The sequence below is a fragment of the Physeter macrocephalus genome, chromosome 5 (genome assembly GCF_002837175.3).
Source record: "Physeter macrocephalus isolate SW-GA chromosome 5, ASM283717v5, whole genome shotgun sequence".
Lineage (NCBI taxonomy): Eukaryota > Metazoa > Chordata > Mammalia > Artiodactyla > Physeteridae > Physeter > Physeter macrocephalus.
This window is the reverse complement of record NC_041218.1, coordinates 22203817-22229495: the sequence shown is the minus strand read 5'-3', so window position 1 is coordinate 22229495 and position 25679 is coordinate 22203817. Positions and strand designations below refer to the sequence as shown.

At 38.8% G+C, this 25679-nt stretch overlaps 1 long non-coding RNA gene and 1 pseudogene across 1 annotated transcript in view; one reads left to right on the top strand and one right to left on the bottom strand.

Annotated features, from left to right (window-relative positions):
* The window catches only part of LOC102991851 (uncharacterized), a 286698-nt gene that overhangs the window by 36296 nt on the left and 224723 nt on the right, over nt 1-25679 (bottom strand). The window contains exon 17 of the long non-coding RNA XR_008617318.1: nt 1542-1616. This is a non-coding gene — a long non-coding RNA (uncharacterized lncRNA). The remainder of the gene's footprint in view (nt 1-1541; nt 1617-25679) is intronic.
* LOC102991303 (40S ribosomal protein S23-like) lies at nt 3863-4324 on the top strand (annotated as a pseudogene).

Genomic DNA, 25679 nt, shown 5'->3' with positions numbered 1-25679 from the left:
CCTGTCTTTCCATCCTTGGATGGAGGATCTCTCTTCTAGTGAAAGGACAGCCCCTCCATTGTGCCCTGGATCAGAACCCTCTCTTCCCGGGTGTATTAACCTCTTCATCTCCTGCATCACTAGCTTCTTCCTCACTCCTGAATCACCATCAGCAAACAAGCACACTCTAGTATCCCCCATCCTAAAAAAAGAAAATCTGCCTTCACCACATATCTCCTCCAAGCCCAGTTTGGCTCCCTTCAGAGGGAAACTTACCAAAATTCCCTTCATTCTCTTTCTTCATTTTCTTCCACTTTCTCCTCAACCCTCTCCATCTGCCTCCCCGATTCCCCACCACCACACAGAACTCCGTGGAAACTTCCCTTGTCAAAGCTGCCAATTAGCTCCATTTGTCAAATACTATCATTGCTTAATATCTCACTCAGTCCCTCAACAGCATTCAAAACACGCTTTCTTCTTTTGGCTTCTGTGACTGCATATTAACCTGGTTTTTCTCCGGTCTTCACATCTTTTATTCTATGTATATTCTCTCTAGATGATCTAATCTAGTCCTTTGAGTTAAATATCATTTGTATACTATTGACTTCCAAATATATACATCTTTGGCTCTGGGTGTTCCCTTGAGGGATGGGGTTGTCTCTCTAGTGGTTTATTTAACATGTGCACATAGCTGTCTAAAGCTAATACAGAGAAAAGTAAGCTCCATTCCCTCTCTTCATACCCGTTAATCTTTCATTTGCTCCCATTATGGTAAATGGCCCTACCATATATTCAGTTGTTCAACCCAAAACAGTGATCATCTGCAATCCCCCTCTTTCCTTCAACCCCTATTCCCCACTTTTCTGTAAGTCCTTTCAGATACACCTGCAAACTGCATTCAAAAAAATTCCACTTTTATTTTGCCTGTAATCAGTGAAGTTCAAGTCACCATCATCTCACCATTACTAGTTCTCTAACTGGGCTCTGTGTTTCCACACTTGCCCCCAACAATACATCCTCCATGCAGCAGCAAGAATTATCCCTTTAAAATGTGATCCATATCACATCATTCTCCTAAAACCACCAGTGGCTGCCTTGTACTAAAGTCCAAACTCTGCACCATAGTCTACAATTTTTACATGCTTTAGCCCTTGCCCAACCCCAAAGAGCCAGAGGACAATCCCATTGTGTACCCAAAAGGTGGCAGCTCTAATAGCTTCACCTCCTTATCATATCATGTTGTTTACACAATATTTTTCCAGTTATGAAATATGTCATAAAGAATGAACATTAGTGATGTCAGCATCATGGCGGCATAAAACATTCCTCTTTTTCGTCCCCTTTTTAAAACAACAAAATAGACATCCATCCACAAACAAAAGCACCTTTGTGGGAGCTGTGGGATCCAGGAGTCTCACCTACCTGTGCATCCCGTAATAGGCAGACAGATTTCGGTATAGGCTGCAGACTCAGGGGAGCCAGTGAACCTGCCCAGAACCCCCTCTTGCTATGATTGGGAAAAAAAAAAAAAAAAACAAAAAACGAAACTGGAGAGTGCTGACCTGGGCAGATACTCATGCATGAGAGGGAATTCGCAGAAGTCCAGCCTTCCTGAGGGGAGATTCCAGCACACCATTCTAGAAACAACAACAACAAAACAAGTTTGGTCACAGCAGAGGGGGTGGTAAGAGGAACTTTCCCAGGGTCCCCTCCCCCAAGGAAACACTGCACCAGGCTGATGTATCCAGTGGCGGCACCCTCTCCCTCATTAGGGGTAGGGGAGGATAGTTTGGGGTGAGTACCCAGCTACCTCAGCTGTGTGGGACAAACCTGTTTCTCTCCAATAGCACCCAGAGTATTGAGGTTGGTCTTTCATGACTGGAGATGGGGTAAGAGGCAGAGGAGGGACGCCTTTCCTGCTGATTGCACTCAGCAGGAAGTCCACCCACAAACCCCTGGGAGTACCACACCTGAGGATCTCCCTACTAGATCCATGGGCCAGTGCTAAACCCACACCTCGCCCTAGTCTGTGGCATCTCCATGTGCACGCTTCCTACTGCAGTAGTGAAAGCAAGCTCCTGTGGCTAGGAAGCACACTCAGAAACAGGCCACATAGTGTGGACAAGGGAGAAACCACAAACTGAAGCTATAGCACCACCTTCTGGAGAACAAAAGAGAGGTTTCCAGGAGCCTGCCTGGTGACTTGTAAGCATCAGAGAAGACCTAAAAGCTTAAGAATCCTGCCACACGAGGGAGCAAGAGAAGTGGAGTAAGAGTACCAATACAAAGACAGATAAAACCCCAGGTAATAATGACACCATTGAACAGGATACTCCATCAGAAACCAACAAAGGTTTAAGGTGGCGCCTCCTTAATTTCAAATGTGAAAGCAGTAATGCAAAAACCACAAGGAACATTTAAGATCAAGGAAACATACCATTACAAAAAGAAAATAATGATTCTCCAATAACAAAACTCAAAGGTACAGAATTTTGTGATCTAGCCAAAAAAGAATTCAAAATAGCTGTTTTGAAGAAACTCAACAAGCTGCAAGAAAACTCAAAGACAGTTTGATGAAATCTCAAAAAAAAAAAAACAAGATCAAAATGAAAATTTCCCCAAAGAGACAGAAATCATAGAAATGAACCAAACAGAGATTCTGGAGCTGAAGAACTCAATATATGAAATGAAAAATGCAGTAGAATCTGCAGTAGAGCAGAGCAAATGGAAGACAGAACAAGTGCGTTAGAGATTAGGAATTTGGAAATAACCCAATTAGAGGCAAATAAACTAAACAAAACAAGTATGAAAAAGAGTGAAAAAAACCTATGTGGTGGTCTATGGTATTCCATCAACAGGACAAATATAATGACTGGGGTTCCAGAAAGAGAGGGAGGGAGATGGGAGCAGAAAATTTATTTAAAGAAATAATAGCTGTGAACTTCCTAAACCTGAGGAGAGAATTGGGCACCCAAATACATGCTAATAGATCATCCTATTGGTCATGACGTATAACACTTTTAATGTGTTTCTGCTCTAGGTTTTTGCTTTGTGGTTACCATGAGGCTTACACAAGACATCTAACAGATAACACGGTACATTTTAATTTGATAGCAGCTTGACTTCAATCATCTACAAAAGTTTCACCCTTTTACTTCTCCCTTTTCATATTTTTTATATTTCTCAGGATATAGAAAGAATTCTAAAAGCAGCTAGGGAAAAAAGGATTGTAACCTACAAAGGAACACCCATTAGGCTATCAATGGGTTTTTCAGCAGAAACCCTACAGGCCAAGAGTGTGGAATGGCATATTCAAAGGGTTGAAAGAAAAAACTTGCTAGCCATGAGTGGTCTATCTAGCAAAGTTATCCTTCAGATATGAAGAAGAAATAAAGCCTTTTCTAGACAAAAGCTGAGAGAGTTCATCACCACTAGACCTGCCTTGCAAGAAATGCTGAAAGGAGTCCTTTGAGCTGAAATGAAAAGAAGCTAATCAGTGACAAAAAGTACAAAAGTATATAACACACTGGTAAAGGTAAATATACAATCAGACCTAGAAACTAAATCTGTAATAGGATAGTTTGTTAACCACATAATTTTAGTATAAAGGTGAAAGGAAAAGAGTATTAAAAGTAACAATAGCTACCACAATGTGTTAATGAATATGCAATATAAAAATGCAACATTGAAAATATAAAAACAGAGAAGTAAAAGGGTGAAACTTTCATAGATGACTGAAGTCAAGCTGCTATCAAATTAAAATGCACTGTGTTACCTGTTAGATGTCTTGTGTAAGCCTCATGGTAACCACAAAGCAAAAACCTAGAGCAGAAACACATTAAAAGGCTTATACTCTTTCATTCAGGCCCGTGACACCAGCAGGATGGGCAAGTGTCACGGTCTTCGTACTGCGAGGAAGCTCTGTAGCCACCGATGAGACCAGAAGTGGCATGATAAACAGTACAAGAAAGCCCATTTGGGCACAGCCCTGAAGGCCAACCCTTTTGGAGGCGCTTCTAATGCCAAGGGAACTGTGCTTGAAAAAGTAGGGTTGAAGCCAAACAGCCAAATTCTGCCATCAGGAAGGGTGTCAGGATTCAGCTCATCAAGAATGGCAAAAAAAATCACAGCCTTTGTACCCTATGATGGTTGTTTGAATTTTACTGAGGAAAATGATGAAGTTCTGGTTGCTGGATTTGGTCACAAAGGTCATGCTGTTGGTGACATTCCTGGAGTCCGCTTTAAGGTTGTCAAAGTAGCCAATGTCTCTCTTTTGGCCTTACACAAAGGCAGGAAAGAAAGACCAAGATCATAAGTTTTGATGATGAAAGCATGATAGTAATAAATTTCCATATGCCAAAAAAAAAAAAAAGCGTTATACATCATGACCAAGAGGGATTTATCTCTGGGATGCAAGGATGGTTCAACATATGCAAATGTGATATACCATATTAAAAGAATGAAAGATAAAAATCATATGATAATCTCAATAGATGCAGAAAAGGCTTTTGACAAAATACATCCTTTCATCATTAGAACCCTCAACAAATTTGGAATAGAAAGACCATACCTCAGCATCATAAAGGCAAATATGATCAACCCACAGCTTACACTGTACTCATCAGTGAAAAATTGAAAGCTTTTCCTCTAAGATCAGGAATAAGACAAGGGTGCCCACTCTCACCACTCTTATTCAATATGGTACTGGAAGTCCTACTTAGGAGCAACTAGGCAAGACAAAGAAATGAAAGTCATCCAAATCAGAAAGCAAAAAGTAAAACTGTCACTATTTGCAGATGGCATGATCCTATATATAGAAAATCCTAAAGACTCAACCAAAACACTGTTTGTTGGAACTAATCAAATTCAGTAAAGTTGCAGGATATAAAATCAGCATACAAAAATCAATTATTTTTATACACTAACAACAAAACATCTGAAAAAGAAGTAAACAATCATTTTGATTCAGTAGCATCAAAAACAATAAAATACTTGAAATAAATTAACCAAGGAGATGAAAGACCTATACAATGAAAACTATAAGACATTAATAAAAGAAACTGAAGAAGACACAAATAGAAAGATATCTCATGTTCATGAAATGGAACAATTAATATTGTTAAAATGTTTATACTACCCAAAGCCATCTATAGATTCAATGCAATCCCTATCAAGATTCCAATGGCATTTTTCACAGAAATCGGAAAAAATCCTAAAGTTTGTATGGAACCACAGAAGACCTTGAATAGTCAAAGCAATCTTGAGAAAGAAGAACAAAGTCGGAGGTATCACAATTCCTGAAACAGTATGGTACTGGCATAAAAATAAACACATAGACCAATGGAACAGAATAGAGCCCAGAAGTAAACCTACGCATATATGGTCAATTAATTTACAACAAAGGAGCCAAGAATATACAATGGAGAAAGGACAGTCTCTTCAATAAACGGTGTTGGGAAAACTGGACAGCCACCTGAAAAAATAAAATCGGACTATCTTACACTGTACACAAAAATTAACTGAAAACGAATTAAACACTTGAATGTAAGACCTGAAACCATAAAATTCCTAGGAGAAAACATAGGTGGTAACTCCTTGACATAGGTCATGGTGATAAATTTTTTTTTTTTTTTTTTTTGAGGTACGCGGGCCTCTCACTGCTGTGGCCTCTCCCGTTGCGGAGCCAAGGCTCCGGATGCGCAGGCCCAGCGGCCATGGCTCACGGGCCCAGCCGCTCCACGTCACGTGGGATCTTCCCGGACCGGGGCACGAACCCGTGTCCCCTGCATCGGCAGGCGGACTCTCAATGACTGCGCCACCAGGGAAGCCCTTTGGTGATAAATTTTTAAATCTGACACCAAAAGCAAAAGCAAGAAAAGCAAAAATAAACAAGTGGGACTAGATCAAACAAAAAAGCTGCACAGTAAAGGAAACCACCAACAAAATAAAAAGGCAACCTACCGAATGGGAGAAAATATTTGCAAATCATACATCTGATAATGGGTTCATATACAAAATATGTAAAGAACTCATACAACTCAATAGCAGAAATATAAACAATTCAATTAAAAACAGGCAGAAGATCTGAATAGACATTTTCCCAAAGAAGACATACAGATGGCTAACAGGCACATGAAAAGATGCTCGACATCACTAATTATTAGAGAAATGCAAATCAAAACCACAGTGAGAGATCACCTCACACCTGTTAGAATGGCTATCATCAAAAAGACTAGAAACAACAGCTGTTGGCAAGGATGTGGAGAAAAGGGAAACTTGTGCACCATTGGTGGGAATGTAAACTGGTGCGGCCACTTTGAAAAACAGTATGGAGGTGCCTCAAAAAACTAAGAATAGAACTACCATATGATCCAGCATTTCCACTTCTGGGATTTATCTGAAGAAAATGAAAACATTAATTCAAAAAGATCATGTTCATTACAGCATTATTTACAATAGCCAAGATATGGAAACAATCTAAGTGTCCATCAGTGGATAAATGGATAAAGAAATTGTGAGATATATACATTTTTGGGGGGGGGTTGGCCAAAATGTTCGTTTGGGTTTCAAATGAACATTTTGGCCAACCCAATATATAAGATGTTATACACACACACACACACACACACACACACACACACACACAAAAACACACACTGGAATATTACTCAGCTACGAAAAGAATGGAATCTTGCTATTTGCAACAACATGGATGGACCTCAAGGGCATTGTGCTAAGTGAAACAAGTCAGAGAAAGACAAATACTGTATGATCTCTCTTATATGTGGAATCTAAAAAAGACAAACTTGTAAAAAATGGAGTAGAGTGGTGTTTACCAGAGGTTGGGGGGTGGAGAAGTGGGGACGTGTTGTTCAAGGGTACAAATTGGGAACTAGTAGATAAATAAGTCCTGGAGAGCTAATGTACAGCATAGTGATTATAGTCAACAATACTGTATTATAAACTTCAAAGTTGTTAAAAGACTAGATATTAATTGTTCTCACCACAAAAAAGAAATGACAATTACGTAACATAACAGAGTGTTAGCTAATGCTATGGTAGCAATCTTACTGCAATATATAAACGGATCAAATCAACATATTGTACACCTTAAACTTACATAACGTTATATGTCAGTTATATGTCAACAAAAAAGAATGAACATTACATAATGTAAAGTGTGAGAGATAAAAAATAAATCTCTGTGTATCTATCACCCAGGTTAAGAAATAAATAATTCCAAGACCTTAGACACCCCTCCTTAATGTGTTCTTCAAGGAGCCACCTTCCATCCTAACCTTTGGGTTAATAATATCCATGCTTTTATTTATAGTTTTACTATATATATAAGCATGTATCCTTGTTTAGTTTTGGCTATTTGGGATTTACATAAATGGCCATATATAGTTAGAGTTGTTTCTTTCAATAAATGTAACATTTGTAAAGTTAATCTATATTGATGAATGTAGTTATTATTTAAATGTATCCATTTTTTAAATTATTTATTTATTTATTTATTTTTGGCTGTGTTGGGTCTTCGTTGCTGCGCACGGGCTTTCTCTAGTTGCGGCGAGCGGGGGCTACTCTTCGTTGCCACGCGCAGGTATCTCATTGCGGTGGCTTCTCTTGTTGCGGAGTATGGGCTCTAGGCGTGCGGCTTCAGTATTTGTGGGACATGGGCTGAGTAGTTGCGGCCTGTGGGCTCTAGAGCGCAGGCTCAGTAGTTGTGGCACACGGGCTTAGTTGCTCCTCAGCATGTGGGATCTTCCCAGACCAGGGCTCGAACCCGTGTCCCCTGCACTGGCAGGCAGATTCTTAACCACTGTGCCACCAGGGAAGTCCAATGTATCCATTTTTATGTTTAGGCATATTTATTTTTTCTACCTTTAGGCTTTTATAAACAATGTTTCTATGAATATTCTAGTACATATCTTTATTTTTTCCTGTTTTATTGAGATATAATTGACATACAGCACTGTATAAGCTTAAGGTAAATAGCATAATAATTTGACTTACATACATCATGAAATGACTACCATGATAAGTTTAGTGAACTTATCTGTCATCTCATATAGATACTTATCTGTCATCTCACATAGATACAAAATTAAAGGGGAAAGTGGGGTGAGGGATAAATTATAAAATTGGGATTAGCAATACACACTACTATATATAAAATAGATAAACAAATGGACTGACTGTGTAGCATAGGGAACTATATTCAATAACCTATAATGGAAAAGAATCTGAAAAAAAATATATATATATATATAACTGAATCACTTAGCTGTACACCTGAAATTAACACAATGTTGTAAATCAACTACACTTCATAAAACAATTAAACTGAAAAAAATTTCCCTTGTGATGAGAACTCTTAGGATTTACTCTCTTAATAACTTTCATATACAACATACAGCAGTATTAATTATATATATATACACACACATATATACATACACACGTAATATATATATATAAAATGTTGAAAAAAAATGTTGTACATTACATCCCTAGCACTTATTTATATTAAAACTGGAAGTTTGTACCTTTTGACTGCCTTTATTCAATACTCATCCCTTACCTCTGGTAACCACAAATCTGATCTCTTTTTCTGAGCTTGTTTATTTGGTTTTGAAGTATAATTGACCTATAACACTGTGTTAGTTCACGGTACACAACACAGTGATTCGATATTTCTATACATTTAAAAAAATTTAACTTAAAAAAAAATTTTTATTTTTATTTATTTGTTTTGGCTGTACCATGTGGTATGCAGGATCTTGGTTCCCCAACCAGGGGATTGAACCCCTGCCCCCTGCAGTGGAAGCGTGGAGTCTTAACCACTGGATCACCAGGAAAGTCCCTGTATACATTTCAATATGATCACCACAATAAGTCCAGTTACCATCTCTCACCACAGTAAGTCCAGTTACCATCTTGGTTCCCCGATCAGGGATTGAACCCGTGCCCCCTGCAGTGGAAGCATGGAGTCTTAACCACTGGATCACCAGGAAAGTCCCTCTCTACATTTCAAAATGATCACCACAATAAGTCCAGTTACCATCTGTCACCATACAAAGATATTACATAATTATTGACTGTATTCCCCACACTGTACATTTCATACCCATAACTCATTTATTGTGTAACTGGAATTTTCTACCTCTTAATCCCCCTCACCTATTTCTTTCCTCCACGCCCCCCCTTTCCTCTGGCAACCACCTGTTTGTTCTCTGTATCTATGACTATGTTTGTTTTGTTATGTTTGTTCATTTGTTTTGTTTTTTAGATTCCCTATATAAGTGAAATAATGAAGTATTTGTTTTTCTCTGTCTGACTTATTTCACTTATCATAATACCCTCTAGGTCCATCCAAGTTGTCACAAATGACAAGGTTTCATTCTTTTTATGGCTAAGTAATATTCCATTGTGTGTGTGTGTACATATATCACATCTTCTTTATCCATTCATCTATTAATGGACATTTAGGTTGCTTCCATATCTTGGCTATTTTAAATAATGCTGCAGTGAACATAGGGGGTGAAAATATCTTTTCAAATTAGTGTTTTCATTTTCTTCAGATAAATACCCAGGAGTGGGATTGCAGGATCATATGGTAGTTCTGTTTTTAGCTTTTTGAGGAACCTCCATATTGTTTTTCATAGTGGTTGTATCAATTTACATTACCACTAACTGTGTACAAGGGGTCCCTTTCTTCCCATCCTATCCAGTATTTATTTGTGGACTTTCTGATGATAGCCATTCTGACAGGTGTGAGGTGATAGCTTATAGTTTTGACTCTGCCCATTTTTTTAACCTTTTTTTTTAATGTTGAATTTCATTAGTTCTTTGTAAATTTTGGATATAAACCTCTTATCAAATATATGGTTTGCAAATATCTTCTCCCAGTAGGAGGCCTTTTCATTGACAGTTTCCTTCACTGTCCAAAAGTTTTTTACTTTGATGTAGTCCCATTTGTTTATTTTTGCTTTTGTTGCCCTTGCCTGAGGAGACATATACAAAATATTTCTAAGTCCGATGTCAAGAGCATACTGCCTGTTTTTTAGAATTTTATGGTTTCAGCTCTTACATTTAAGTCTTTAATCCGTATTAAGTTTATTTTTTATATGGTGTGAGAAAATAGTCCAGTTTGATTCTTTTGCATGTAGCTGTCCAGCTTTCCCACCTTCATTTATTGAAGAGGTTGTATTTCCCATTGTATATTCTTGCCTCCTCTGTCATAGATTAATCGACCATAAGTGCATGGGTTTATTTCTGGGCTCTCTCTGTTCCACTGATTTGTGTCTGTCTTTGTGCCATTACCATACTGTTTTGATTACTGTAGCTTTGTAGTATAGCGTGAAATCAGGACACATGATACCTCCAGATTTGTTCTTCTTTCTGAAGATTGTTTTGGCTATTTGTGGTCTTTTGTGTTTCCATACACATTTTAGAATTTCTTATTCTAGTTGTGTGAAAAATGCCGTTGGTATTTTTATATGGATTGTATTTACTCTGTAGATTACCTTGGGGAATATAGTCATTTTAACAATATTAATTCTTCCAGTCTACGAATATGGTATAGCTTTCCAATTGTTTGTGTCATCTTCAGTTTCTTTTATCAGTGTCTTATAGTTTTCTGAGAATAGGTCTTTTACCTCCTTAGTTAGATTTATTCCTAAGTACTTCATTCTTTAGATGTGATTGTAAATGGGACTGTTTTCTTAATTTCTCTTCTAATAGCTCATTGTTAGTGTATAGCAATGTAACAGATTTCTATATATTAATTTTGTATCCTGTAATTCTACTGAATTCATTGTGAATTCATTGATGAGTTCTAGTAATTTTTTGGTGGCATCTTTAGAATAGTCTATGTATAGTATCATGTCATCTGTAAATAGTGACAGTTTTACTTTCTTCCAATCTGGATTCCTTTTATTTCTTTTTCTTGTCTGATTGCTGTGGCAAGGACTTCCAATACTATGCTGAATGAAAGTGGTGAGAGTGACCATCCTTGCCTTCTTCCTGATCTTAAAGGAAATGCTTTCCATTTTTCACTGCTGAGTATGATGTTACCTGTGGGCTTGTCATATATGGCCTTTATTATGTTGAGATATGTTCCCTCCATACCCCTTTGTTGAGAGTTTTTATCGTAGATGGATGTTTTGTCAAAAGATTTTTCAGCATCTGTTGAGATGATCATATGATTTTTATTCTTCAGTTTGTCAATGTGGTGTATCACATTGATTGATTTGCAGATATCGAACCACCTTGCATTCCTGGGATACATCCCACTTGATCATGGTGTATGATCCTATTAATGTATTGTTGAATTTGGTTTGCTAATATTTTATTGAGGATTTTTGCATCTATGTTTATCAGTGATATTGGCTTTTAATTTTCTTTTTTGTGTGCTATCTTTGTCTGTTTTTGGTAACAGGGTGATGCTGGCCTTGTAGAATTAGTTTGGAAGCATTCTTTCCTCTTCAATTTTTGGAGTAGTTTGAGAGGACAGATGTTAACGCTTCTCTAAATGTTTGGTAGAATTCACCTGTGAAGCCATCTAGTCCTGGACTTTTATTTGTTGGGAGTTTCTCTATTACTGATTCAGTTTCATTACTGGTAACTGGTCTATTCATATTTTCTATTTCTTCCTGATTCAGTCTTGGGAGATTGTACATGTCTAGGAATTTGTTCATTTCTTCTAGGTTGTCAATTTTATTGGTATATAATTGTTCATAGTAATACCTATGAGCCTTTGTATTTCTGTGGTGTCAGTTGTAACTTCTCTTTCATTTCTGATTTTATTTATTTGGGCCCTATCTCTTTTTTTCTTGATGAGTCTGGCTAAAGGTTTATCAATTTTGTTTATCTTTTTTTTTAACAAACCAGCTGTTAGTTTTACTGATCTTTTCTATTTTTTAAAAGTCTCCATTTCATTTGTTTCTGCTCTGATCTTTATGATTTCTTTCCATGTACTAATATCAGGTTATGTTTTTTCTTCTTTATCTAGTTCCTTTAAATGTGAAATTAGGTTGTTAGAGATATTTCTTATTTCCTGAGGCAGGCTTGTACTGCTATAAACTTCTCTCTTAGAACTGCTTTTACCGATGTCCATAGATTTTGGATTATTGTTTTCATTTTCATTTGTCTCCAGGTATCTATTTATTTCTTCTTTGATTTCTTCAGTGATCCATTGATTGTTTAGTAGCATGTTGTTTAGCCTCCATGTGTTTGCATTTTTTGCAGTTTTTTTTTTCTTGTAGTGTATTTCTAGTCTCATAGCACTGTGGTAAGAAAAGATGCTTGATATGATTTCAATTTTCTTAAATTTACTGATACTTGTTTGATGGCTTATTAGCATGTGATCATGTGATCTATCCTAGAGAATGTTCTATGTGCACTTGAAAAGAATGTGTATTCTGCTGCCTTTGGATGCAATGTTTATATATATATATATATATATATTCATTCTTTTTGGTCTAATGTGTCATTTAAGGCAGCATTTCCTTATTGATTTTCTGTCTGGATGATGTGTCCATTGATGTAAGTTGGGTGTTAAAGCCCCCTACTATTATTGTGTTACTGTCAATTTCTCCCTTTATGTCTATTAATATTTGCTTTATGTATTTAGGTGCTCCTATGTTGGGTGCATGTATGCTTACAATTGTTATATCTTCTTCTTGGATTGAACCCTTTATCATTATGTAGTGTTCATTTTTGTCTCTTGTGACAGTCTTTGTTTCAAAGTCTATTTTGTCTGATATAAGTATTGCTACCCCAGCTTTCTTTTCATTTCCATTTTCATGGAATACCTTTATCCATCCTCTCACTTTCAGTCTGTGTGGTCTCTGGATCTGAAGTGAGTCCCTTGTAGGCAACATATATATGGGTATTGTTTTTGTATCCATTCAGCCACTCTATATCTTTTGATTAGACCATTTAGTCCATTTACATTTAAACTAATTATTGGTAGATATGTACACTGCCATTTTGTTCATAGTTTTGGGGTTGTTTTTGTAGTTCTCTTGTGCGTTCCTTTCTTCTTTTGGTCTCTTCGCTTGTGATTTGATAACTATCTTTAGTGTTATGTTTGCATTCATTTCTCTTTTCTGTGTATCTATTGTAGATTTTTGGTTTGTGGTTACCATGAGGTTCATATTAACTATATATGTGATTATTTTAGTTGATGATCTCTTAAGTTTGAACACATTCTAAGAATCTTGCATTTTTACTCCCTCTCACACACATTGAATGTTTTCCATGTTACATTTTACATTTTTTTGTTTTGTGTATCCCTTAACTACTTAGTGTGGATATAGATGATTTTTACTACTTTTGTCTTTTAACCTTCCTTCTAGCTTTATAGGTTGTTGATATACTACCTTTGCTGTATATGTCTTTACCAATGAGATTTTTCCTTTTGTACTTTTCATATTTTTAGTTGTGGCCTTTTCCTTCACACTTAGAGAAGTCCCTTTAACATTGCTTGTAAAGGTGGTTTCATGGTGCTGAAGTCTTTTAGCTTTTGCTTGTCTGTAAAACTATTTCTCCTTCAAATCTGAATGATAGCCTTGCCAGGTAGAGTATTCTTGGTTGTAGGTTTTTTCCTTTTATCACTTTAAATATATTGTGCCACTCCCTTCTAGCCTGATAGTCTTATCAGCATTCCCTTCTATGTAACTAGTTGCTTTTCCCTTGTTGCTTTTAATATTCTCTCTTTATCTTTAATTTTTTTGTCATTTTAAATGCAATGTGTCTTGGTGTGGTTGTCTTTGAGTTCATCTTGTTTGGGACTCTCTGTGCTTCCTGGACCTGGATGTCTGTTTCCTTTCCCAAGTTAGGAAAGTTTTCAGCTATTATGTCTTAAATATGTTCTCTGTCCCTTTCTCTCTTCTTCTGGGACCCCTATAATGTAAATGTTCATATTCCTGATGTTGTTTCAGAGGTCTCTTAAACTGTCCTCATTTTTTCAAATTCTTCGGCGTTCTTCTGTTCAGCTTCAGTGATTTCCACTGCTCTGTCTTCCAGATTGCTAATCTGTTTCTCTTATCTTCTAATCTACTAGTGTATTTTTCACTTTAGTTATTGTATTCCTCAGCTGTTTGGTTCCTCTTTATATTTTCTCTTTGTTAGAAACTTCTATCTTCTCATCGTGTTCATCCATTCTTCTTCTGAGTTCTTCTGACCATCTTTACAATTATACCTTGAATTCTTTATTGGGTGGATTGCCTATCTCCACTTAGTTCTTCTTCTAGAGCTTTATCTTGTTCCTTTGCTTAGAACATATTTTTCTGTCTCCTCATTTTGCCTAATTCTCTATTTATATTTCTCTGCATTTGGTAGGTTGGTTATATTTCCTGATCTTGAAGATGTGGCTTTATGTAAGAGATGTCCTATAGGCCCCAGGAGGATACTCCCCTCTGGCCACCAGAGCTATATGCTCTGGGGGTGCCCTCTATGTGTGCTGCATGTGCCCTTCTGTTGTAGTGGGCTGACTACTGTGGGTGTGCTGGTAGGTGTGGATAGCCCCTGGTCAGGTTGGTTGTCAGGCCCTGCCTAGTGTGAATGCTGCCAGCTGCTGGTGGGTGGGTCCTGGGCCCAGGGGATCCTGTGGCTGGTGTCAGCCTGCTGGTGGGCAGGGTCAGGTCCTGAGGGCTGGCTCAGGGCCCTGGGTGTCCTAGGCTAGTGCTGGCCCACTGGTGGGTGGGGCCATGTCCTGGGGCAGCAAGTGGTTCAGGGGTCCTGTGGCAGCCAACCTGCTTGTAGGTGGGGCTGTGTCCCTGCCTGGACAGCTGCTTGACCTGGGGTGTCCCAGGACTGATGCTGACTGGCTGGTGGACAGGCTGGGTCCCAGCATTAATAAACTAGAGGGAGGATCCCAAAATGGCACTTTCAACACTAGCATCCTCATGGTAGGATGAGCTCCCCAAAATGGCAGCTGCCAGCATCTGTCTCCAAGATGATTCCCAGTTGCCTCCTGCTTCTCTGGGAGGCTCTCTAAGATTAGCAAGTGGGTCTCACCCAGGCTTCTTTCAACTTACTGCTTATACTCTGGGTCTTGGGTGTGTGAGATTTTGTGTGTGCCTTTTAAAAATGGAGGCTTTATTTCCCACAGCCCTCTGCCTCTCCTGAAAGTAAGCCCCAGGGGCTTCAAAGACAAATGTTCTGGTGGCTCATCTTCTGGGTGCAGGACCCTCACGCTGGGGAACCCGATGTGGGGTTTGGACCCCTTGCTCCTTAGGGAGAACCTCTGCAATAGTAATTATCCTCCAATTTGTGGATTGCCTACCCAGGGGTATGGGTGTTGACTATACTGCATCTCTGGCTCTACTATCCATCTTGTTGTGGGTCCTTCTTTATATCTTTAGTTGTAGAAGATCTTTTCTGCTGTCTTCAGGTCATTCTCATTGCTTGTTGCTCTGTAAATAGCTGTAATTTTGGTGTGTCTAAATTTGGAGGTGAGCTCAGGGTCTTCCTCCTCCACCATCTTTGCCAGTCCCCCTCTAGTACATATTTTGTGGGAGTGGATTTGCCAAATTATAGGATACGTACATGTTCATTTTTACTAGATAATGTCAAATTGTTTTCAAAAGTATTGTAAAATGTACTCCCAACACTATGAGTTCCAGTTGTTCCATGTCTTTACCAACCTTTAGGATTGTTGAACTTTTTCATTTTTGTCAATCTGGTGGGTCTACGATGGTCTCATTTTATTTTTGCTTTGATACAAATGAGGCTGACCTTTACATATGTTTTCTATTTATTTAATTAGGGTGATTGGTTTACGTTTGTTGTTCCAGCATAATTATTAAAAGGCCTCCCTTTGTTCTCTAACATCTCAGTTTGGACAATAAATTATGCAGCATTCTATTCTTAGTTGAGTTCCTCTACTAACATGGAAATTCCCTTCTTGCTCTTTAGGATTAAGGATGATACTCACGTGGTCAAGTGGCTCTGAGGGAAGAAGACTAAATTTGGGTAGATACAGAGGATGGAGCAAAAAACAAATGAGAGGGAAATCAAATGTATTAACTATGACTACTCAGTCTGACTCAGGATGACCATTTCCAAAATAATGTGAGAGGGTGCCTTCTAATGGGTACAAGCAGATGGACTTGATCAATATCATTCAGCATCAAAGTAAAGAGTTTGTTTACTTATTTCTGAGAAATGACTCAAGTCACAATCATTATTTGAAAGTTGGTCACAGTGTATACTGCAGCCGCTTACTTCCCTCTCAATCTGTAATAATTCTTTTAAAAACTTGCATATGAAACCAAACAGTACTTTTCATACCTTGAGATCATTTTGTGAAGTCCCCTACTCTTTAAAAAACTCACTCGTAATGGTGCTATTGAACCACTTCCATATTATACTCAACTAATGCTTCATTTCCCCGCAAAAGGAAATCAAATAAATAACATCTCTGTAAATAATTTGTATTGAGGGGTACTTTGCATTTGTTAAAATGATTTATGGTTCTAGTCTTCTTTCTTGAAGAAACCCTGAGAAAGCATTTATCCCCATCCTTGTAGATGAAGGAGAAGAGGCCCATCAAGGCTGAGTGGCCCCCAGTCATTAAGGAGGGGAAGTCACGCTGTTGCCCCATAACTTTGGAGTCTCTGGTTTAGCCCAGCACATTTCCCAGTAAAGCACATTTCCTTCCTAATATGATTTAATGGGGTTGCGTGTACGAACTCATGCTGGGGACCAAATGCCAAATAATTTTCTTGCTCAATATTCTTCTGCCATCCTGTCAAACATGAGAAATTTCAACATTCCAAGTTCATTTCATTTCTAATCACTTGAACAAAAACTCTCCCAAGACAAGCTTGACAAATGTTATTTCTCCTATTTAGAAAGTTCCCTAATAGCTGGAAGGATTTTTCTTCCAAATCTCCCCCAAATTGAAGTAAATTTAAAGATAAATCCCACCTTTGGAAGGAAACCAAAGGTGGGAAATTCTAGCTCTGTTTCTTTAGTTATAAGTGACTACTAGGCCGGGGCTTATCCTGTACACATTTGGCAAACATAAATACTAGTGTTTCCTGCAGAAGATGCTCTAATTCACTGTTTACCAGATTAGATCCTGCCTGGTGGCTAACCAGTGGTTTAGGGTCTTTAGGTGGCGCCATCATGCTCTTTGCCTCCCCCCACCCCCAACTCTTCAGATTGCTAGTAATTTAAATATGGAGCACTCAGTAGCAAGAGGATCACTGAGTTCATTTGTTTGGAACAATCCTTTCCCAAACTGTTGATGCGTTGGAAGACACGTCAATCAGCGTGTTATAAGTACCACATGGCTATGTTATCCAATATGGTAGTCACTAGCCACATGTGGCTATTTACATTTTAATTACATAAAACATAAAATTCAGTTGCTTAGTCTCATCAGCAACATTTCCAGTGCTCTGTAGCCACCCCATCGGATAGCGCAGATGTAAAATACTTCCATCACTGCAGAAAGTCCTACTGGACAGGGCTGCTTCTTAGTGCCCTGGTGAGCAAGATTTCCCAAATGGTTTTGGTGTTTTCCTTGCGGGCTGTCTCGGATCTCTCAAAGCCCAGCCTCTAATTGGCTCTACCCCACACATATCACTCTTCATGAGGGCCAAGGTGCCTCTTGTTTGTTTCTGCATTCCCTCACCTCCACAGAAAGCCTCTTCCAATTTAATTCACAGGTGTATTAGGGAAGGAAACTTTTGGGCAATGACTTTTTAGAGCAAGGCGACAAGAACGCCAGTCTCATGAGTGCAACCTATGTAGTTCTGTTGGCTTTATTTAGCTCTTGATCCGCCTGGTCACCCAGGCGGTGTTGTTGGCTGGTGTCACAAATAAGCATTCCTGGCTACTGGTGAGCATGGGGTCATTCCTCACCATCCCCTCTCCCCCAGGTGCCCTGCCCTCCAGGCACTTCTTGTTCGTCAGACTTCCTTGTCTCAAGTCTTTGTTTCTTCCCTGGCCAAACCCTCCGCATTTATCCAATTTATCTTATCCGATTTCTCTCTGGATAAGCAGCTCAGTTTATGTACTTAACAGAGCAGAAAGAAAACTTGTCATTTCTGAAAAAAGAAGTGAGGTTGCAGATGTACAGGGTAGAACAAGATTAGGCAGGATCAAAAGGCAAGAGCAGGATGCTCATAACAAAGACGGTTTAAAAATTATAACCATAATTGTTCATCCTATCGGAATTTACTGGCTGTCAGCACACTGTGGGTGTAAATTGTTAGGCATTTTGATGAGTGATCGTCCTTCATTCCTTCTGGCTCTCTGATGACATCCTCTAGCAAAGCTCAATGTCATCTTTAAAAAGAAAGAACAGCACACTGATGAATTAATTTGCAAGTATTTGACTAGCTCTTCCAGTCACAAATTTGGAAATAAATAGATATTTTGCATAAAACAAGTGCAAGAGCATGGAGTCAAATACATGGAATATCAGTCCTTATTCGCTGTTATTAGTCAGGGTTCTCCAGAGAATCGGAACCAATAGGATGTGTGTCGATGTATGTGTGTGGGTGGTGGGAGTGTATTTTTAAAATAGGCTCATGTAATTGTGGGGCTGGCAAGTCTGGTATACGCAGGGAAGGCAGACTGGAACTTCCGGCCAGAGTTCATGCTGCAATCTTGAGTCCAAAGACAGCCTGGAGTCAGAACTCCTTCCTCTTTGGGGGATCTCAGTCTTCCTATTTAAGACGTTCAACTGATAGCATGAAGCCCACCCATATTATGGAGAGTCTAAGTCTACTGACTTAAACGTCCATCACATCTAAAAAGTACCTTCACAGCAACATCTAGACTGATATCTGATCAACTAGATACCATAGTCTAGCCAAGTTGCCACATAAACTTAACCATCGCAGTCACCAAACATGTAATTAACATGATGAGTGGGTGTATTTGCTAGAGTTGCCATAACAAGTACTACAGACTGGGTGGCTTACACAACAGAAATGTATTTTCTTACAATTCTGGAGGCTAGAAGTTTGAGGTCAAGGTGTCAGCAGGGTTGGTTTCTTCTGAGGCCTCTCTCCTTGGCTTGTAGATGACTGTCTCCTTTCTGTGTCTTACCATTGTCTTCCCTTCGTACAGGTCTGTGTCCTAATTTCCTCTTCTTCTAAGGACACCAGTCATATTGGATTAGGGTCCAACCTGTGACCTCACTTTGATGTAATTACTTCTTTAAAGACTATCTCCAGGGACTTCCCTGGTGGTCCAGTGGTTAAGACTTCACCTTCCAATGCAGAGGGTGCGGGTTCAATCCCTGGTCAGGGAGCTAGGATCCCACATGCCTCGCGGCCAAAAAACCATAAAACAGAAGCAATGTTGTAACAAATTCAATAAAGACTTTTTTAAAAATGGTCCACATCAAAAAAAAAAAAAACCTTAAAAAATAATAAAAAATAAAGACTATCTCCAAATAGTCACATTCTGGGGTATTGGGATTTAGGACTTCAACACATGAAATCTGGGGGGAAAGGGGCAATTTAGCCCATAATAGTGGGAAAACACAAGAAAATTCAGGGGTGGTGGTGACTTTCCATTGTGCTGAGAAGTGCTGAGTTCGATTTAATCATTTGCAAGTGATCAGGGTGGACCTGGAAGCAGATAATCAGTTTACTTTGATGGATGGATAACTTCCCTGTGGTAAGCTTTAAAATGGTCTTCCCGTTTAAAAAATGAGTGTTTATATGCTAACTATTAGATTGAAAAAACTGAGATTTGCTACCCCAAAATGTAGGATAGGCATGGTTCCACATGGGTATCATCTGCAGATGTCAACATCTCCTTCCCCCAATTGTAAAACAAAGCTGTTGGATGAGAGATGCAGGATTGTTGGACTCTCCACAGCATATGTGGCTGGTGGTTACTTTCTTTGGTTTATAAACTCACTATCTGGTTTTAACACTTAGACTGAAGTGGTCTTCTTCTTGATTGACTGATTGGTTGATTTTTAAGCTTATTGATTTATTTTCTAATTAGAAAAATATTCTGGCTTATTGCATACATTTAGAAAATTTATAAAAGTATGAAAAAAATTATTAAAAATTGGAGAAATTTCACCATATATTTAGAAAATCTGTCAATAGGTTAGTATATTTCTTTTTTCTAGGCATACTATACATTTTCAGTAAAATTAGGATTACACTATAGTCTGTTTTCACATATTATATTGTAAGTAACATTTCCCTGTTTCTTACTTATGAAAATATTTAAATGGTTATGATGTATTTATCCATTTCCATGCATGTATCCGTTCTTTTCACATGTTTTTTAGTGCCTTCAACGTGCTCTGCCTTGTGCTAGGTGCTGGGGATGCACTGGTAAAACAGACAGTAGTCTTGCATTCATAGAGACTTTCCCATTTTATGGACATATGAACATGTACTTAAGCACACCTTTCGTCTGCTCAAAGAGATCTGAGTTGGGAGGAAGGCATTTTGCTCTCTCCCTCTTCCAGCTGTACACCTAGAAATGTGAAATAATGGCTGGCACTCCAGCAGCCATCTTGGACTGCTGTAACTTTGAAAATGGAAGCCAAATATTGAATACAGGACGACATATAGGAAATCTGGGTGTCTGAGCAAACCATGGAGATAGTTTATGGGCCCTGGGCTGTCCACATCACGACTTCATCTATGTGAAATGAAAATAAACTTCTAACCTGTTTAAGCACTGTTATTATGCTGTTAGGCACAAAACATATCCTAACTGATACAACGCTATTCATATAGAGCCTGCAAATTTCTACATAATATATCACATTTCATCAACTCTAAGACATATTTGCTTTTGTTTCTACAATGCAGTGTCTCAAATCACTATCATCTTAAAACGAAAGACAGTTTAAATGACTTTTTTTGAGGTGAAATTCACATAACATAAAAGTCACCATTTTAAAGTGTACAGTTCAGGGAATTCAAGGAATGCCCTGGCCGTCCAGTGGTTAGGACTCTGCGCTTCCAGGGCAGGGGGCATGGGTTCAATCCCTGGTTGGGGAACTAAGATCTCACAAGCTGTGTGGTACAGAGCCCGCCCCCCCCCCACAAAAAATTTTAAAAATAAAGTGTACAATTCAGCTGTTTTTAGTACATTCACAGTGCTGTGCCACCACCACCTCTAGTTCCAGAACAGGAAACCCTGTACCTGTTAAGTATCACTCCCCATCTCCCCTCCCTCCCAGTCTCTGGCAACCACTAACCTGCTTTCTGGCCCTGTGGATTTGCCTAGTCTGGACATTTCATATAAATGGAATCATACAGCATGTGGCCTTTTGGGTCTGGCTTATTTTGCTTAGCATAACGTCAAGGTTGATCCATGTTGTAGTACATATCAGTTCTTCATTTCTTTTTATGGCTGATATTTCATTGTTTGGCTGTACCACATTTTGTTTATCCTTTCCTCAGGTATGCATGCATGTTTCAGTTGTTCCCATTTTCTGGCTATATGAATGATGCTGCTATGAATTTGGTGTAGAGTCTTCTTTGAGGATGTGTGTTCTCGTTTTCTTAACTATATACTGGCAAGTGGAATATCTGGGTCATACGGTCACTTTATTTTTAACTTTTTGAGGGACTGCCAAACTATTTTACAAAAGTGGTTGTACCATTTTACATTCCCACCAGCAATGTACCAGCAGTGTTTGTACCTTTTATCTATTAGGAATAATGCTGCTATGAACATTTGTGTACATGTTTTTGCTTGGACATACATTCTCAGTTCTCTTGGGTATATACCTAGGAGTGGAATTATTGGGTCATATGTAATTCTGTGTAAATTTCTGAAGAAGAGTTGAGCTGTTTTTTTACAGTGGCTGCACCATTTTACATTCATACCAGCAATGTATGATTCTGCATGCCCTCACCAACACGGTTTAAATGGCAAATTTCAAAATTCTTTCTTAGTGGTGTATAAAATAATAGTGTCTCTTTTAGTCAGTGTCATGGAGTCAATGAAATATGATATGCAAATTTTCTTTGGACTCTCATTTTTTGCTTTTATCTTAAAATCTAAATAACAGTGATAAGCACGTAGAATAATAAGCATTTTTATACTTAGCACCCATAATTGACAAAAATTAACTTTCTGTTCACTTTTTGACTTTAGATATTTAAAAAAAATAAATAGAACAGAACAGATAAAGAGTTCAAGCCCTCCCCTTCCCCTTCACCACACCTATTACATGACCCCCCTCTCCAGAGACAATTGTTACCACAAATTTGGCATTTATCCTTCTAGATTACATTTTATTACCATTGATAAATATTATAAATATATAACATTTCTATATGTTTTTGAGCTCTAAATATATGCCACCACATATTCTGCAACTTGCCTTTTAAAATAAACGCTGTTTTTGACATATATCTAGTGATGTGCTGGGAAATATTTAACTACCAGCTCTTCTGTGGGGGGAAGGGGGTGTGATTTGTAGCTTTTTTAATTTCAATGTTGTAAATACTCCTAACATGGCTGATCTCAAAGTACAGATGTAGTATCAACCAGCTCACAAAATTCCTGAAATTTTAACAATCAGCTCTTGAGATCCGGCTGCAGCATTCCACTAAATTTTCCATATCCATGTCTAGATCTGGGCTGTGCTTTCGTTCTTCATTTTAATGTTGTAAGACTGTGTCCTGATGTTTCTATCCTTTCACTTGCTGACAGACACCTAGATTGTCTCCGGATTTTCATTGTTATAAAGCAGCACCACAGCAAGCACCCTTCTACATCTCTCTTGTGCAAGATTTTCTGGGTCACCAGGTATGTTCATCGTCAGCTTGACTAGACGTGGAAAACTGCTCCCCTTAGTAGCTGCACCAGTTCACCCGCTCCCTGGTGGTGAGATTCCATTTCCCCACAACCTTGCTGACACTGGTGTTGTCAGATGGTGATTTTGCCATTCTAAAGGGTAAAATTCCATTGATTTCCATATATTTTTGAAGTATAGTTGATTTACAGTGTTGTGTTAATTTCTGCTCTACAGCAAAGTGATTCAGTTATACGTATATACATTCTTTTTTCATATTCTTTTCCATTATGGTTTATCATAGGAGATTGACTATAGTTCCCTGTGCTCTACAGTAGGACCTTGTTGTTTATCCATCCTGTATGTAATAGCTTACATCCGCTCACCCCAACCTCCCACTCCATCCCTCCCCCAACCCCCTCGGAAGCCACCAGGTTGTTCTCTACATCCATGATTCTGTTTCTGCTTCGTAGATGGGTTCATTTGTGTCGTATTTTCGATTCCACATATAAGTGATATCACATGGTATTTGTCTCTTTCTGACTTACTTCACTTACTATGACAATCTCTAGCTGCATCCATGTTGCTGCAAATGGCATTGTTTCATTCTTTTTTATGGCTTCCATTGTATACATGTGCCACATCTTCTTTATCCATACATCTGTCGATGGACATTTAGGTTGTTTCCATGTCTTGGCTAGTGTGAATAGTGCTGCTATGAACATAGGGGTGCATGTATCTTTTTTTTTATATATATAAATTTATTTATTTTTCCCTGTTTTTGGTTCTTCGTTGCTGTGCACAGCTTTCCCTAGTTGCAGCGAGAGGGGGGCTACTCTTCGTTGCAGTGCGCGGGCTTCTCATTGCAGTGGCTTCTCTTGTTGAGGAGCACAGGCTCTAGGCACCCGGGCTTCAGTAGTTGTGACACGCGGGCTCTGTAGTTGTGGCTTGCAGGCTCAGTAGTTGTGGTGCACGGGCTCAGCTGCTCTGCGGCATGTGGGATCTTCCCAGACTAGGGCTTGAACCCATGTCCCCTGCACTGGCAGGCGGATTCTTAACCACTGCGCCACTAGGGAAGCCCTCATGTATCTGTTTGAATTAGAGTTTTGTTTGGATATATGCCCAGGAGTGGGACTGCTGGATCATATGGTAGTTCTATTGTTAGTTTTCTGAGGAACCCCCATACTGTTTTCTACAGTGGCTGCACCAACTTACATTCCCGCCAACAGTGTAGGAGAGTTCCCTTTTCTCCACACCCTCTCCAGCATTTATTATTTGTAGACTTTTCAATGACAGCCTAAAAGTAAAATTCCAATGATTTCATACATAGTTGTCCTTCATCCTGAGATCCAGCACCTATTTATATGTAATTACTTATATATTTATCGTTTCCTATTTTTTTATACACTTAACTCTGGCATTTATCTCTAGTGATGATAATAAATACAATAGGTTATTGTAGAGCTTCAAAGCTCAAAACTAGGGAATGTGGCTACTTGGCTTCTCTATGAATTTTAAAAAAATGTAAAACTTCAATTTGGAGATTTAGAAAGAGAAGCTAAGATGTGTGTGCAAGGTTGTATTGGTTACTATTACATTTGGCTGCAAGCAGCGAAGAACCACATTAACAGTGGCTTAAACAAGTGTCGCAAATATTTATTTCAAGCAATAAGAAATTCAGGGCTGGTAAAGGAGGCAAAAGGCCATCCTGGACTCAGATTCCCACCATATTTCTCTGCCATCCTTAGCCCGTGGCCCCTTATTCTCACACTCATCGCTTCATGGTTGCAAGATAGCTGTTGCAGTACCTGGCTTCACATCAGCACTCAAGGCAGGAGGAAGGACCAGTGCCCAGTTCAGGAAAACAAGGGCTTTCACATAAATACCGAGAGGACTTTTGTTAGTATCATTGACCAGAACTGTCACAGTACCATCTCATGTGGTAGGCAAGTATTTTTAGTGGGGGATACATTATGTCTCATCCTCTGAACAAAACTGGCATTCTGTTAGGATGGGAAAAGAAGGGTGGTGCATGCCACAAGTTATTTGAATGTGGATTTTATATGCATTATTTTTTCCTAGTATCATCAAATTGGGTAAATGCTGGGAACTTGTTCAGAAATTTCTACTCTCCAAAAAAACAGAACACACAGTTTTCATTGCCTTATTCATCACTGTTTTGTTCATTTTACACTGCCCATTAAGTATCTAGGTTTCACTTCCCTTTGTCTCTTTTCACTAATTCAAAACGAATTTAATATTTAACCAGGCACATGCTATCTTATGATGAGTTTTCCAGGCATGCCTCATGCCATAAAAGTGCAGAAATTTTATAAGTATAGGTTGTGGGGTATGAGAAAGAAGCACATGGGGCCTAAAAAATCCGATGTGTCATTATCGTTTTGTGTCTGTAGACAAGTCTCATATTATTAACGTAACTCAGGAATGCTTTTTCCCAAAGTTGAAGACTCTTAGCAATATGTGTAGGCAGGACCAAAAAAGGTGTGGTTCCTTATAGACCAAAAGGTGAATCATGGGAGGGCTGTAAAGTAAACAGGAAGGAGGATATTCGGATACGAAAGGAGGAAAGACATTAGATTCCACAGCAATTAGACTTTTGCATAAAAGAAGCATCTGGTTTTAGAACTTGCAAAAAGAATAACGAGTGAGAATTTGAAGGAGATCTTGAAGAAAGCATCTAGGCACTCAACTAACAGTAATTAACTACTAAGTCCTGTGAAGAAAGGCTGAGCTGTGGAACGTAATCCTTGCTTCACTTCCCAGGACACCTGTTATTTATTTTTTTAAAACTTTTTTTTGCGGTACGCGGGCCTCTCACTGCTGTGGCCTCTCCCGTTGCGGAGCACAGGCTCCGGACGCGCAGGCTCAGCGGCCATGGCTCACGGGCCCAGCCGCTCCGCGGCATGTGGGGTCTTCCCGGACT